Source organism: Ammospiza caudacuta, chromosome Z (genome assembly GCF_027887145.1).
Source record: "Ammospiza caudacuta isolate bAmmCau1 chromosome Z, bAmmCau1.pri, whole genome shotgun sequence".
In the NCBI taxonomy this organism is placed as follows: domain Eukaryota; kingdom Metazoa; phylum Chordata; class Aves; order Passeriformes; family Passerellidae; genus Ammospiza; species Ammospiza caudacuta.
In genome coordinates this window covers 81528683-81543754 of record NC_080632.1, presented here as the reverse complement: position 1 = coordinate 81543754, position 15072 = coordinate 81528683, and the positions used below count along the sequence as shown (strand labels likewise).

The window sequence follows — 15072 nt, the reverse complement described above, 5'->3', positions numbered from 1 at the left end:
GAAACCCGCAGCCAGGAATTGGCCACGTTATCTGACTTTGCTCCTGGAGGGGTGATTATAGTAGGAGTCCTAGCAAAATATCTGTATTGTATTTGAATATCTCTGTATAGGCCTTGCCCTGATAAGCCCCGGTTGTTCTTGATGGGCTGCAGCTGCGATGTCCTTAACTGGGCTGCAGCTGTAGCTAGGGAAGATAACTGGGATAAAAGGGGGTGGGTTGGCCAGTCAGGGAGAGCCTGGAAGGAGCCTTGACTAAGAAGCAGCAACAAGCAGAAGAAGTCTGTGCTGTGAAGAACTGCCCCCAAGAAATATCACTGAGAAGGTACGGGACTTTAGAAATATGACTGCAGCAGTATGGGACTTTAGAAATATGAAATACAACGAGATAACAACAGGCGATCACTGGTGGAGAAAAGATGTGAAGGGCTAAACGTCAGTAGTATTTTTAACTCTTCTGCTGTTTAGTCAATGGCTTTAACTCTGGTCCCTGTGTTTGTCTTTAAAGGAGGATTTGTCACCAGATGAGGCTCTTTTTTTGAGCTGCCTGAAGACACACAATGTCATTTGACTTTCCACACTTCAGTTGCTTCCCCACTGAACAGGGAGACCTGGAAAACCCTTCAAGTGAGTTAAGCACCAAACTACTTTTGATTCAAAAAGCAATCTCATAGTCAATGTGTTTTCCTTCTTCTACAAATCACATGGTACACTCAACTTTTTTTAAGAAGGCTTTAGATAAAAATAAAAAAGTCAAAGCAGCTAATTAAATTTGATTGCAGGCCCACATGGTGGGCAGAGGGGTAGATAGGGTGGGCCTGACTACAGATATGTCAAAATCAATAGGAAATGAGGGGCTCCTAGTTCGTCTCCTTTGTTCCCTCAAAATTAGTGAACACCCAGGGAGCTGGCAGGGTAAAGAGAGAAGATAAATCACCTGGCTACGGACCTTGTGAAATGCAAGCACATTCCACACTTCTGTTTCTTAATAAAATACACACCAGTCCCCAGGAGACACTGGTAGGGAGCTGGGGAGAAAGTAATTTTTAATGGGTTCATTTCATTTATGAATGGAACGCTTTCTCCATTCTACATCCCCCATCTCTCTGACAAAACCTTCGGCTTCTTGAGATGTGAAATAGGTGAAAGAAAATACAGTTTGGGACCATTAATTATGCTTTCTTATTGAGTATATAAATTTGATGTCAAGCAGGCCAGGCTGAATGGTATATATTTATTTCAAAAATATCTCTGTGAGGCATTGCTGCATCATCCTATTGATTTAGGTATTTTTGTTATTGTGCTTGATGCTTTTATGAAAGGCAGGCTATTAACAAACTAAATTGAAAAACTAGTGAGTCAGACTTTTTTCAGATGATCCTGAGTGCTACTTGCAAGCAGCTTTAAATTGGAAAATACTGTAAAAGACTTTTTTTTTTTAATGGGGCAGTCTCCTCTTTGCAATCCACATACCTTATTCATTGTAAAGAAAAAAAAATAAAAGAAAGAATACAAGATAGAATTCTCATGCTCCACTGGAAGTTGCCTATTTTCCTCTCCTATCTATAAAAATGTTAATCTTTCCATTTCAAAGGGTCACTATTTTCGACCTTGTTGGACGCTTGTATTAAAATCCTGTGTAAAACATGGTTGCCTTAAAAGAGCAACATTGAATATTTTGTGTTCATGCAAACAGGACCTGAGAAGCAGCAGTTTGCTGCTTTCCTTTCAAACACAAATTTGCAGAGTTAAACCTGGGTGGGCTGGTGTCAAAGGAACCAAAGGAATGAGGCTGACTCTTTTGGTGCCACTTGCAGCTTCTTCCTTCCTTTTTCCCCACCCTCTTCCTTCTCACTGCTCATAGTGAGTTCTGAATTCCGTAATCAAAGAATGGGGGAAAAAAAGTCTCAAAGGAAAATTAATCAAAATTCTAATATTTCACTTAGCTACTTTGGGAAGCCAAGAATCACCACATGGAAGTAGATCAGCTGAAAAAGTCTTGGTAACATTTGACACAGGGTAAGTCCAAATCTTGTTGCTCCTTCTTGTGTGACAAAGAAAAATTGGTGAATAGTGCAACTGTAGGGACTCTATCAGTCTGTTATCATAAATCATGAGCAATGGGGGGTGGTCTCTGGCTTTGGTACATGGTGGCAGTTTGAATATTCAGTGTTAATTTTTTACCCAAACCTGTAGGCACAGAGAAGTATTTTTTTTCTCTCTCTCTTTTCCTTCCCAGTACAGGACAGACTTACTGGATCAGATTGAAGTTCTGCCCACGATAGATAGCAACAAAGGACACTTATAAACCATATAACAAGTGAGGTGACTCTACTGATACTGCTTCTATCACACTTTTTTATAAGCTGGAGATCCAGGAGCTGTGTAGTCAAATATGGAATATTCATGTTTCAGCAAATTTTTCTTCCAATAGTTTTCCCAGTTACCCTTTCAAGTCACAAAACCTTTCAATGCCCACAATCCTTTTTGGTATTAAGTATAACTCTACTCTGTGGGAGAAACTGTCCTCTGCTCTTTGAGTCTCTGTGCTCCAGCTATGATCATCAATTGGGGTCATATTTGAGAGAAACCAGCAAGCAAAAGACACTGCTCCCCAAAACCTCAAAATGAAAAATTTGATTAGGCAGGACCACAGTGTGTTTTGGTTGCTAACTACTAGCTTGAACCAAAACAGCAAATAGTGAAAAATATTGAAAAAAAAAAAAATCAGAAGATTCTGAAGACCTGCTGGCCTTATTGTAAGAGTTTGCAAAATATTTGTCGATTTTTTGGTGATAAGCTCAGAAAACTTATTTCTGAAGGTTCTTGGATACTGCCCAAATCAAACCTATACTGAATCACCAGCTGTGTGGTCTGGAATTTTAGCTGCCCTTTAGCTCTTAGATCAGATACAGCATGAAGATAAACACTGAACCTTGGCCACAGGCTTGAATTCCTCCCAAATGCCTTGGAGTGTCCTTACCCAAATTGTGCCCTGAAAAATCATTTTGATATGGCCAATCTTAACTTTCATTTTACTCTGAAGTTTCTAATGGCAGAACACCTTGAAGATACTAATTCCAGTTTTTTTGGCACAGGACAGAGAGCCTTGAATTTTCTATGTCCCTGTTTCAGGTCCTCACTTTTAATCAAAGTATAATAAAACATAACATACATAACAGAAGGAGAAGTGTATTTCTGATTTTAAGCAGTGTAAACTTGGGAGGGAAATGTTTTCTGTGTCTCAGGAAGAGTGACTTAACTCAGTGTTTAGTCTGTGTTTTTACCTATCAGGACTAGTGGCTTTGCTAGCTGTAAGTCTGACCCCAGTTACATGTAAAACCGTACTGGCTGCATTGGTACTACCGTGATGCCTTTGTAAATTGTAAACAGGACATCAAATTAAGCCTTCTTCCAGCTCACCCCTTTTCCCAAGGTTAATAGAAAAGCTGCAAGGAAGAAGGTAATGTACACAAGCAGGATTGCCATTAGCTGGCAGCTATCAGAGAGTTCCAGCTGCAGTCAGGCTCCCCTGTCTCCAGCTGAAGGAGGGGAATGCCCATTATTGCACCCCCACTCTGGACAGCAAGGGCACCCATCACTGCCTGACTGTCTGGGGATAATCACAAGTTTATTGATATTATTGCTCCCATTACACAGACAAACAAGCTGACAGCAAGGACACTCAGGATTTGGAAATCTGCCTCGTTTCCAGGTATGTCGGGTCTCAGAAGTGGTTCTTTCTTTTCTCCCAATCCTACTTTGAAATGCTATGAAAACACATGATTTTTAGAGAGGTAGAAAGAAGGATAAGCAATATGTTTTTTCCTTTTTGTCTTCTTTTTGAAATCTTCTCACTTTCTTAGCACAAGACTTCGTGGTTTTCTAGTCCTCTGTTCAAAATGTCAGGATTTCTGACCCTCCAGTTAAAACAGTGTGTTGGCTGAACCAATAAAGAAATGGCTGGTAGAAACAATAGAGCATAGAAAGCTTCTGTAATGAAATTTTTGAGGAACAGAAACGCTGTCTCTTTGGCTCTTAAATAAAAAGGCTTTTGATTTTAATATGCCCATGCCAGCATTAGAAAGAATCCTAATCAAAGAAAAGAGATGTTAACCCAAAAGGAGACAAATTAGATACACTTATCAGGGACATACAAGTTAGAATATTTTCTCAAGCAGAGTGTGGATGTTTCAGAATATTTCCTTTTCCAACAGGTGTTGAAACACAACAAAAGGTGATTATAAACACATCTTTTAATTTAGTCCCCAGCTCCTTCTGGGATGCAAGGAATTCAGGGTTGTTGCTTCCAGAACAAAAACGCTCTGACAACCTCAGATAGAACAAACCCTGGCTGAACCCTGTCTCCCACCTCCTGACAGATCGTACCCTCTCAGCCTCAAAAAGCAGTACCAGTGTTTGAAGATAGTTCTCCTCACTCACAAAAGCACTGGCAGAGATTGTGCTGTGGCAGCAGCAAAGTGATTATCAGAGCAGGGAAGGTAAGGAAAAATGAAGCTGATACCAGCACAGTGGGCTATATGGTCTCCCTGTGTGTCTTTAAAGGGGCACCATCAACTCAAAAATCACTCTTCTGTCTGAAGCTTCCTTATCACCTGCTGTTAAAAGTAGCACTGTCAAGTGCCATAGCTGAGAGAAAGCATATGTGGAGTTTTCCGGTGTATTTTTGTTTATTTGTTTGTTTGATTAGTGTCAGTTTGCTTCTTTCTTTCATTATCAGTGTAGGGTCTAAAAGCTCCTTAATTATGCCTCTGGCAGAGTCCAATCAGTCACCAGTTTGTGTGGGCTTTCATCTCAATGGAAGAGATGGGTTTGTGTGAAGGGGGGGGGTGGTGGTGAAAAGGAGGGAGAGAACATGATTCAAGGAAAGGTGAAGAAAAGTTAAAAATAACAGTCACCCTTATAGAAATTAACACCTTTTTTTTGAGTACCTTTTTCTGAGCATGAAATTTCAGACCAAAAAGGCACAGAGTGAGTTGGCAGCAGCTTCATGAGTATAATGTGTCAAGAGTTATGACACTGAGGAAGTAGCTTTTGCTTCAGACAACCAGGTTACCTTCTTCTGTAAGGTAGTACTTAGGACCCATTTTTTTCCATAAAATAATCCTAAACTCTTTTATATGAGGGGAGGTTTTTCATGTTAGTAAAGTAAAGGGAAATTGGAGCCCAACTGTAGCAGACCTTTTTTTTTTTTTTTTTTTTTGACCTATAGCACTGTATTAGGGGAATTATGCTGTACAAGTAAAAGAGAAGAAATAGCTTAAATGGCAGCCTACCCCCCAAGGGAAACCTGACTTCACTAGTAAACTTTAACTCAATTTCAGCTCCTTCGAGGTCAAATCTACTTCAGTTTTGCTTGGTTTCTTATTTCCTTTTTTTTCCCCCATCCATATTCTTTAGTTTTCCCCTTTCCCATTGACATTTATTTTGAACAGCATCGTTATATCTTGTTTAATTGCTTTTTTCCTATCGTTACAAAAATAAAAGATCACTCTCTTTCCATCCTCCCCATCTGCTTGAAGATGAAAGTCATGAGCCTCACTCGCCCTAGAAAGGAAATAATGATAATAATAATAACAACAATAATAATAATAGCATCTTCAATTTAAATAGTGCCTTTCATCCCAAAGCTGATTACATGTCGGGCCAATTTGTGCTTCCAGTTATATGGCTATGCCTCCAGAATAAATCTGTCAGAATCAGTAGTGTCTCTCTGGACTTATCCCAGAATTTATTTCTATAGGATTTAGGTATGTAGAGGTCACTGCATCATCTTTTTTTTCCTCCAGCAGATGCTCAGCATTCATCAGCAGCCTATCAGGCCCCAGCCAGCCCGTCCCTGTCTGTACATGTTCTCTGGCATGGCTTGAGCAGGAGCATAACGGACTCTTAATGCACAAACCTTCAGTTTTAGTCTGTCAGCTGATGTCAAGGATTCTGGATACCCCAGACAAATTTTCTTTTCTCTGATGGAAGGTGTAGCATGGTGGTAGTGTGTGTTTATTTTAAAAACCCTTCTGCACTCCACTCTGGGTACTCCCAGCCCTCATTGTTACACAGTAGTGCAGGTAGAAAAGAATAACAGAGACAATAGGTGCAAATGGAGCTGTTAAATAGCCTGGGCAACATGCCAAGGATAGGATTTCCAGCCACTTCCCAGCGCTCTGCCTCCTTCTCAGTTACCTTTTTATGTCAAACTGAAGATCTGGAGTCACAGCTCTTTCTTCCCACTGCTCTATAATGCTTGGCATGGGGATGATGCCCCTAAATGTTAGTGCAAGAAATTAGAAGTGATGTTCACATGTTACTGCAATGTCTGTATAAGTTGGAGGATGAAGGAACAACTGTACTGAGGTGCACATTTTGATGGCACACAGGGTGGGGCTTGGACATGTGCCATGCCCCAGAGTGCCTCAGTTTCCATGCAATAAAACCCCAGCATGGGGCAGGAGTAGATTAACTTCACAAACTCAGCAACATTGTCGCTCTCTGTGAATGCTCAGGGACAGAGTGGTGTGGAGCATGGCAGAATGCCTGTGCTCAGCAATCATGCCACCATCTGAAATATTTCAAATTAGGTGATATCAGTCACACTTTGCTTAAGAGGCCAATGATTTATATTTTTGGTGTAATTGTGGTTAAAACTTGAAATGCAGCCTTGCATTTGTGGGCTCTCCCAGGAATCTCACCTGAATTCCATTCTTGTTTTTCCAGACAAGCTTTCCAGGAGATCAGTCCAATAGCGAGCTTCCTCGTGGTATTTCTGGTACTTTCTACTTCAATGCTTGGTTGAAAATAACATAAAAACAATCTATTTCACAGCATTTTTGCATGAAAATGAAACTTAAAACTGAATAAAGTTCTAAGTGGGCGAAAGTGGTGTTTGGATCAAGTTCAGTTTGAAGTTTGAAGGGTGAGGATAAGGAGGATTTATTCTATCCAGAGAAATTGGCTTGGTCACCCTCAGTTATAGACTGTATAAAACTCACAATATCAAGTAGCTGGTTCTTGTATAAATAGATTGTACACTTACAAAGAGAAGGATTAAAACCATCTTCCTTAATTACATCCTATAATTCATACCAGGGTAACCTTGTAAAAGATCAAACAGTAATGGGGGCAGAAAGGGCTTAGTGCACAGCACAGAAGAATAGCAAGAGTTTGCCCTTTCCAATATACAGTCTGCAAAGGATCATGCAGGACATGACCACTTAGAAACTTAGAGACAAGAGGAGGGAGAGGGGACAATAACTATTGCAGGGGCTGAAGCTGTAAATGTTTATTCATGCAGCAATCAATTTTAGCTAGCTACCTCTGATGCAGACACACATGCATATGTGAGCTCTCTGTATCAGAACAGATCTCAATAATTTATAGACTTCTCTACACAACATCTTTATGAAGTAGGGTGTTTTTTCTTCTGCTGCTCTTCAGAGTAAGGGGCTGAGTGCAAGGACACTAGTATTGAAATATTTTCTATTACCAGGAAGTCATTCATGTCCTCCAGATACAGAAAATAATTCAGAATTTTTCCACATTAGGTAATTTCTAGAATCTGAGATTCAGAGGGGTTAGAAACCTTGCATGATAAAATAAGATTAGTCTCACTCTAAATTGTATTTTGGGGCCTCCAAGTTAATTTTTTTAACTGCAGTGACAGTGGATCTACCCCTCCACCCCAGAATTTACTTGATCCCATATTATATTGTTATGTGATTCCAAAGAGTGGCTGATGTAAATTTGCTTTATGTTGTCTAAGGATCCCATACTCCATGATTGCATATTAGTCAAAAGGTAAGCATGCAAAAGTTTTGTTGTTATCGCCTTGAAAAGTTACTCAGTTTCAAAATAGTAGTTCCACTGTCCTTAGTGCCTGTACTTCTTTGTGCAGCAGTAAGTCTGGTTAAGGGCACACAGCTGGTTTTGTTGCAACTTCAAATACACAACTGATAGATATATATTTTAGGGCTGTTCTCTCCCACCTCTAAAAGACCACAGATCTGCCCCAAAATTAACATTAACATCAAGAGTTCAACCAGCATAAGGCATAAGAATGCGAAGTTAATCCATCAGCCCCATTTAGCAGGGTTTATCAAACATTTCCTTAGGTCTGTGATCAGCAATCTGCCCACAAATAGCTGTTAGGAGATAGCCCAATCTTCATGGGGACTGGCTCTCCTCTGCTCTCTGCTCTGCACATGGCTTTGCTGATTTACAGCATTTACTGGCAGACAGCAGACCTGACACTTGGCTTACAAATCACTTTCCTGGCAAGAGGCTTGAAATTTACCAGAGATAGCCCAATGCTGGATCTGCAGGATCCAATGTGTCCACTGTGGGCCTCACCTCCAGCTGCCTGTCTGAAGTCATACAGGAAATCTGAAAAGAATGATGAGCCTGTGTGTTTGACTAGCTTCTTGTGCCATAAAATGTGAAAGTCTGAATACACCAGCACTGCTATTGTGCCCTGGGGTAAAATTATGCAAACCTTTATTTGTTCTTTTTTTAATCTCAATTTTATATGTTTTTTTTTTTCTTTTTCATCCCCTGCAACTTCTACAGCATTTGAATGTATTTCAGTTTTGTGTCTCAGCTTCTCCATTTTACGTTTTTCTTTCAACTTGTGACAATGATTCAAACCTAATGTACTTTTCTTGTGATTTCATTGCTTCAGAGGAGAGCAGAGGGGAAGACTCCAGCTGTTTATATGCAGTATGTAACAATTAAAAATTTAATTTCCAGAACCTTTCTGCAGGTGTGGTGGAAGTGCCAGGAGAGTGAAGACAGATAGTTACAATTTCACTGGGTAAATTGTCATTTTGAACTCATATAGTCAGCTTCCAGAAGAAACACTGACCATATACTAACATGGTAATGTGCTGCTATCCAGCTTCTTTCCTTTGAGAATCCACGAGCTGCCAAACATTGAAAGTGTAATGTACCAGCAAAGAAATTACAGGTAAGAGACAAATAATTTATTACCAGATTTGTCTGGGCTGTTCCTATTTTTGAGGTAGGAAACTCCACTTTCATGATCCCAACTTTCTGAGGCCATTCATGATGGGCAATCATTTTTCTTTCTGAAATCTGATCTTCAGCCATACTGTCTCTAAATTAATTAATATAATTGTTTTATTGAAGCAACACTGGGTCTGTCTTGCATAACTTCTCCTTAACTGCCCCAGTAATCTCATCTCAATGTACATATAGAGAAAAAATATATTTTTACTCAGCCCTTATTTCCCCAGGTTAAACCTTACTTTCTCTCAAGGAATGGGTCCTTCACAGCCAAATCATTGCTCTAGTCCAACCTAGACTGATTTTTCCAAATATTCAAATCAGAATAAGGAGCTGCATGAAGCCAACATCAGACTTGTAAGATTCCAGTAATTCCTCCTATGAATAGATTATCATTATTATCATTATTATCATTATTATCATTATTATCATTATTATCATTATTATCATTATTATCATGAATGTTTATGTTTATTGTGTTTATTATGTTTATTATTGCTGCTACCACTTCATGTTAGTGTATCATGTTGGTGATCCATAGCTGCTGATTGGATAAAACATGCAGGTTTTTATCCCTTATTACTTCCCTCTTCTGTATTCCTTATAACTTTTAAAATAGAGCACAAATGAGATGACTTGTGTCTCAACACAAGACTGTTTTACTAAAAATGTTTCTTTCTAGTTCTAGTTTCTTCCTCTTCTTCAATCTCAATCTTAACTCTGATTCCACTATGTGCTGATAGTCTCTGGCTTTGTGTCACCAGCAGTCTGAAATAACATACTCTGGTTTCCAAGTAAAGAAAAGGGAGCAGTGGTTCTAGCCTATCTGATCAAGAACTCTGTTGCGCTTCCCTAATAATTCACCAGCCACATCCTTACATATTTATAGCTCCTCATCTAACTCCTCAACTAATCCCCATCCCCTCTAGCTTTGATAAAAATTTCTAGCATGGACCATATTAAATGTTTTCTTGAAGTCCAGGCAGATTAGATCTATTAAATTTCTCTTGTCTAGAAAAATCAGTTATCTTATCACGGAATGGTATGAGCTTGGTTTGGCAGTCTATTGCTGGTAAACTCATCTATTTTTTCTTTCTTATCTTTCCATCTTTAATGTTTTCTTTCAGAGTATGTCCTAAAACCTTGCTTACTATAAAGCCTAAACCCAGTGGTCTGTATTTCCCCAGGCCAGAGATCCGGTTTAAAAAAAAACCAGGATAATCTTTTCTTTCAGAGAAGTTTCAAGAAATTTCTCCCAACCTGGCCTAACTGAGGAGAAAGAATCTGTGCAGAGAATGTCATGTGTTTCTTCCTGAGACAAGTGACGACCTTCTCAAGCACAGCTGGTCTTGAAAAGCAGACTTTTGAGTGTCAGTTGAGCATCCTTGGCTTATGCAGTTCATGAACTCATTCCAGAGTGCTCCTCTTCTCACTGTTTCTGGCTTCTGCAGAGGACTGCTACTGTCATGCCTAATTCTGTCCTGTCTGAAATCAGAAGAAAAAAAAAGAAAAGGAAAAGAAAATATAATAGGGAAAAGGAAAAAAAAAAGAAAATAAAAGCACAGAGTAGGACGGGAAAGAAAGGATTAAAAAATAATAGGAGGAAAGAAGAAAAGGATGATGGAAAAAGGGGCAAAGCGTTTAATTGAAGTGTACTTGTCACTTTCAGGGAGCTTTATGATCTGTACACACTGGAAATCCCTTACATCTGCTCCTCAGGATGTCTTTTAAATAGCACAAATTGTTGTGTTAGCTTTCCTCCTGGGAGTTTTCGCTTCTCTTATCTGCAGCCACCCCAGTTTAAGCAGACTTTTATCTTGAGACTCACTCAAAGACAACATTCTGAAAGATGTTTTCCCCTGTCCAAAAGATGGCTTGGTCTTCACTGCATCAGTCAAGCCAGTGATCAGTGTCTGCATCAAATTGCAAGGCTCTCTACTCCTTCTTGCTTTGCTTTTTTTTTTTTTAATACAGCAGCTTTCTAAGTTTCCCTGTTCCCATGACACTATGATGAGTTTTGGATCATTCACTGTGTTTAAACCTTTCAAGAACATTTTCCACATGGAGAATCCTCTTAAAGTGAATACATCATTGTACATGATTATCCATGCTTAAAGGAACAATCAGCAGAACAATATGTCCTCTTCTCAGCACTGCCTGTGAACTGCACTTTCTTCTTCCTATTTCTCACCCCTCCTAGCTTGTTGTAATTTGCTCATCTACATAGTTGCTGGGTTGGAAAGCAGCTGTTGGTAAATTTTCCATCAACAGGCCATAAAATTTTACTTTCATGAGACAGCACGCTTCAAAAATTTTCAGTGTGAGTTTGGTGCTCTTTCTACCTCTCAAATCATCATAGAATCACAATATCACAGTACATTTAGGCTGGAAAAGACTTCTGAGATCACTGAGTCAAACACCACCATCAACAAGGCCAGCTAGAAGGCAGCACTTGTCAATGAGAGGCAAGCATTGAGTGCCATGACCGGACATTTTTGAATACTTCTGGTGGGTGACTCCACCAATTCCAGTGTTTGCTAACCTTTTCTGTGAAAAAATTCTCCTGATGTCCAGCTTGATCCTGCCCTGAGGCTTTGTCCTCTTGTCCTGCCACTCATTGCTGGGAGCAGAGGCCCACCCCTGCATGGCTGCTCCTCCTGTCAGGGAGTTCTGGAGAGCCAGAAGGTCCCCCCGGAGCTTCCCTTTCTCCAGGCTGAGTCCCTACAGCTCCCTCAGCTGCTCCTCACCAGTTTTGTCCTCCAGACCCTTCCCCAGCTCTGTTTCCTTCTCTGGACACACTCCAGCCCCCTCAGTGTCCTTCTTGCTGTGAGCAAGCAAAGCTGAGCACAGATTCCAGGCGTGGCCTCAGCCGTGCCCCAGCACAGGGGATGGGCCCTGCCCTGCTCCTGCTGCCCCTCCATGGCTGACGCAGGCCCGGGGCCTTTGGCCTTTTGGGCCTTTTGCGCACTTTGCAGCTCATGTTCAGCCACTGCAGCTCCAGGTCCTTTTCTGCTGCCTCTTTTTCCAGCCACTCTGCCCTCAGCCCATAAGTGCTCTCTGTGGTTGTTGTGGTTAATCATGACATGAACTGATCAGCAAATGCCCCATTCTGGCAAAAAACTTCCTCAAATCAAATTTTCCTTAATCATATCTTCCTCAAAACTTCTTCATACTTTCTCTAGTTTCTCCATTTCTTGTTTGTTTCACCCTTCTCCTTTTCACCTTTCTCTGGACACCAAAAAGGCACCGAAGCTCCAAGCCTCCATTTTTCTTCATCTTCTACATATCCTTAATCACAATGATCTGCATGTACTGTGGAGAAGTCTGTTAGAAAAGGGATGAATCTCTGGAAGCTGTGGGACTCTATCACTTCCCCTGCAATATGAATTATTTCCCATTCAAAATCTCACATAAAGGCTTTTTCTTGAGTGCCTTTGTCCAGGTCATGATGAAGCCGTGAGCTCTGCCCATTTGTGATGTAACATTAGAACAGTCCTGGATTCTAAGCCCGCTATAGTAAATTAAACAGTGACAGATGCACAAATATGTGAATTTAATTTTATGCTTATGGGACAGTTTTCTCCACAGAATTCCCTCTCGGTAAGCAGTGTTATCCTTGCACCCTGCTCTGAAGCCTGATGGAACCTGTCATGTGATGGTTGTTCCATTCCCACTGACCAAGAGCCATCCTGGATGTACTTGCATTAGTAGTACAGGTATATTACCAAAATGTTTTGTAACATTGGTCTGTTTGGATTCCTGTGGGCTCACAGTGGAGATTCAGGCAGACTACTGATGGTAGCCTCAAATAAGGCTGTGTCAGTTTACTATACAAATATACCTATAATTGCCATTTTGCATCTCACTTTAGCCTCACTGTTCCCAATTCCTTTCCCCAAACTTGCTGTGGGTTATATTTTCTTTAAAAAAAAAAAGTGGTTTCTAAACAATTAAAAACTACTCATATAGGAATTGTCTACTGATCTACATTGTGTTAAAAAAAACTTTAGGAGACGATTATTAATTTAATCAGTTACTTATTTTTTCTACTTTGCTGCTAAAGATGTGTACTTCTATATCTAGCTGTATATATAGCCATAAAATAAATCTCCAAATTAGAAATATACATTGGAATTTTTTCTAATAGCTAAATATCCAGAAGGTTCAGCTTTCTGTTTTATACTGTATGCTATTTTAGCAGAATACATACTTTTATTTCTGTTTATGCTTTATTTTATTTTTTTCTCCAGAGACCAAACCTGCATGTATCTTGCCCTCTTCCTTCAGGCACAGAGGTTTTCAGTGTTTCTTCCTGTGTTCTAACATTTCTAGAAAATGGGGTGTTCATGTGACCACTACAGCCATGTCAGTGTAAAACTTCAAGTTCAGAGTTCAATGGAAACAACACTCAGTTTCAAGTTCCTTATTGTGCTGGAGTTTTCCTTTTGTAAAGTACATACTTTTCCTCGAGCAATGGAAACAGCTCTTACACAGACAGAAATAAAAAAAAAGTAAAATAAAACCCCCTTTATTATAAAATATAAGTTCTGAAAAGGTTACACATTCACTTCAGCTGTTTGTGCTTAATACCTCAGCCAATTATACCTGGCTAACAAATGGGTATCTGTAAATACAAATATTTGTTTTCCTTGTCACTTTATCATTTGTTTTGTTGTTTCTTCTTTTTTTTTTTTCTTTTCAAGTGTTTTTTTTCTTTTTTCCTTCCATTTTTTTTTCCATTAATCAATTGTTTGCATTTGTTTTTTGGAAACTTATCCCAAGTTTCACATTCTTCAAATTTAGTCATCTTTGTGAAGCAGTCTTCTGAAGTGTTTTCCTAAATATCTTAGGCACAGCTATTTATAACCACTGTAAAAATTTGCATAAATAGTGGTATGCACACTCACAGGCACATATGCATGTGTATATATCCATGTAAAATGTCCTGTATGTGATCTGCAGTCATTAAAACAGGGGTTCTGAACATTACATTGCTGACTTAGGTAAGATACAGTTCACCTGATTTTATAGTGTTAAAAGCTGTGTAAATAATTAATTTTGTTTGCTTTCCTATACATTCAGTGGAGACTGTAGTGGGTTGCTCATGCCAGCTCTCATAAATATTGGCCTTAGGCTAATTCTTCCCTCATTCCAAGACATGGGGAGGACACATGAATAGCTCATCAGCTCAATTTTTCATAATAAAACTCAGCCTAGGTAGATATATATTTAAGTGCATATATTTAGCTTTTTATCAGGGAAGATTCATCGTTGCTACCATGGAGTTTCTGTACTCCAAGTTAGGCTGTGCTGTTCCACTCTGTACGGAAGCTTAAACTGAAGATTTTGCTCACACGAGCAAATTGAATTGCACAGGATGCTTTAGTATTCATGAGATTTGTCTCCTTGTTTGCTGTGCAGAATCACAGGTCACAGATAAAAATCAAGGCTGCATCTCCATGATTAGGGAAGTGATTTTTGGTGTCCAGGCACTGGGACCTTCTGAGAGAAAAGGCACTGTGTAAATGTGAAGATATCATTGATAGTTATTATCAATAATAATAATAATAATAGTACTAAACAACAGTCTGAAAGAATACTAGCTTTCTGGTGATGAAAAAAATATTTAGCCACTGGTCTTTTCATATTAATGAGATTCGATTTTTCAATCAGTATGAAGGACATCACCTGTGCTCCTTGCCTCCAGGTTTATCTACATGGGTGGAATAGATTCTGAAAACTGGCACTTAGAGAACTTTCTCAGAAAGATATTTCCAAATGTCAGCATTTTCTATTACTTTGTCATTGACTTCTAATGTGTTTTCAGAATGATTTGGTCCTTTCTTGGGTAAGGAAGAAAAATGGAAATCGAAAAAAACTTATATCATTCATTATTATGCAGCTTTCATATTGCAAAACACAATTTATAGCGAAGCACTCACCTTCCTTTCTGCTGTGCCACTTCAAATGTCCAATGCTAAACAGAAAGTGCTATAAAAATGTCTGCCCTCACTCTATGAGATTCAAATAATTGAC

The 15072-nt window shown here is 39.4% G+C and overlaps 1 long non-coding RNA gene across 1 annotated transcript; it reads left to right on the top strand.

Moving 5' to 3' along the window:
- The first annotated feature begins 509 nt into the window (after nt 1–509).
- On the top strand, nt 510–6916 carry LOC131571536 (uncharacterized). Its single transcript, XR_009275956.1, has 7 exons — nt 510–624; nt 1944–2016; nt 2237–2317; nt 3658–3712; nt 4215–4234; nt 4380–4499; nt 6733–6916. It is a non-coding gene; the product is annotated as an uncharacterized LOC131571536 (long non-coding RNA).
- Nucleotides 6917–15072: the final 8156 nt, after the last annotated feature.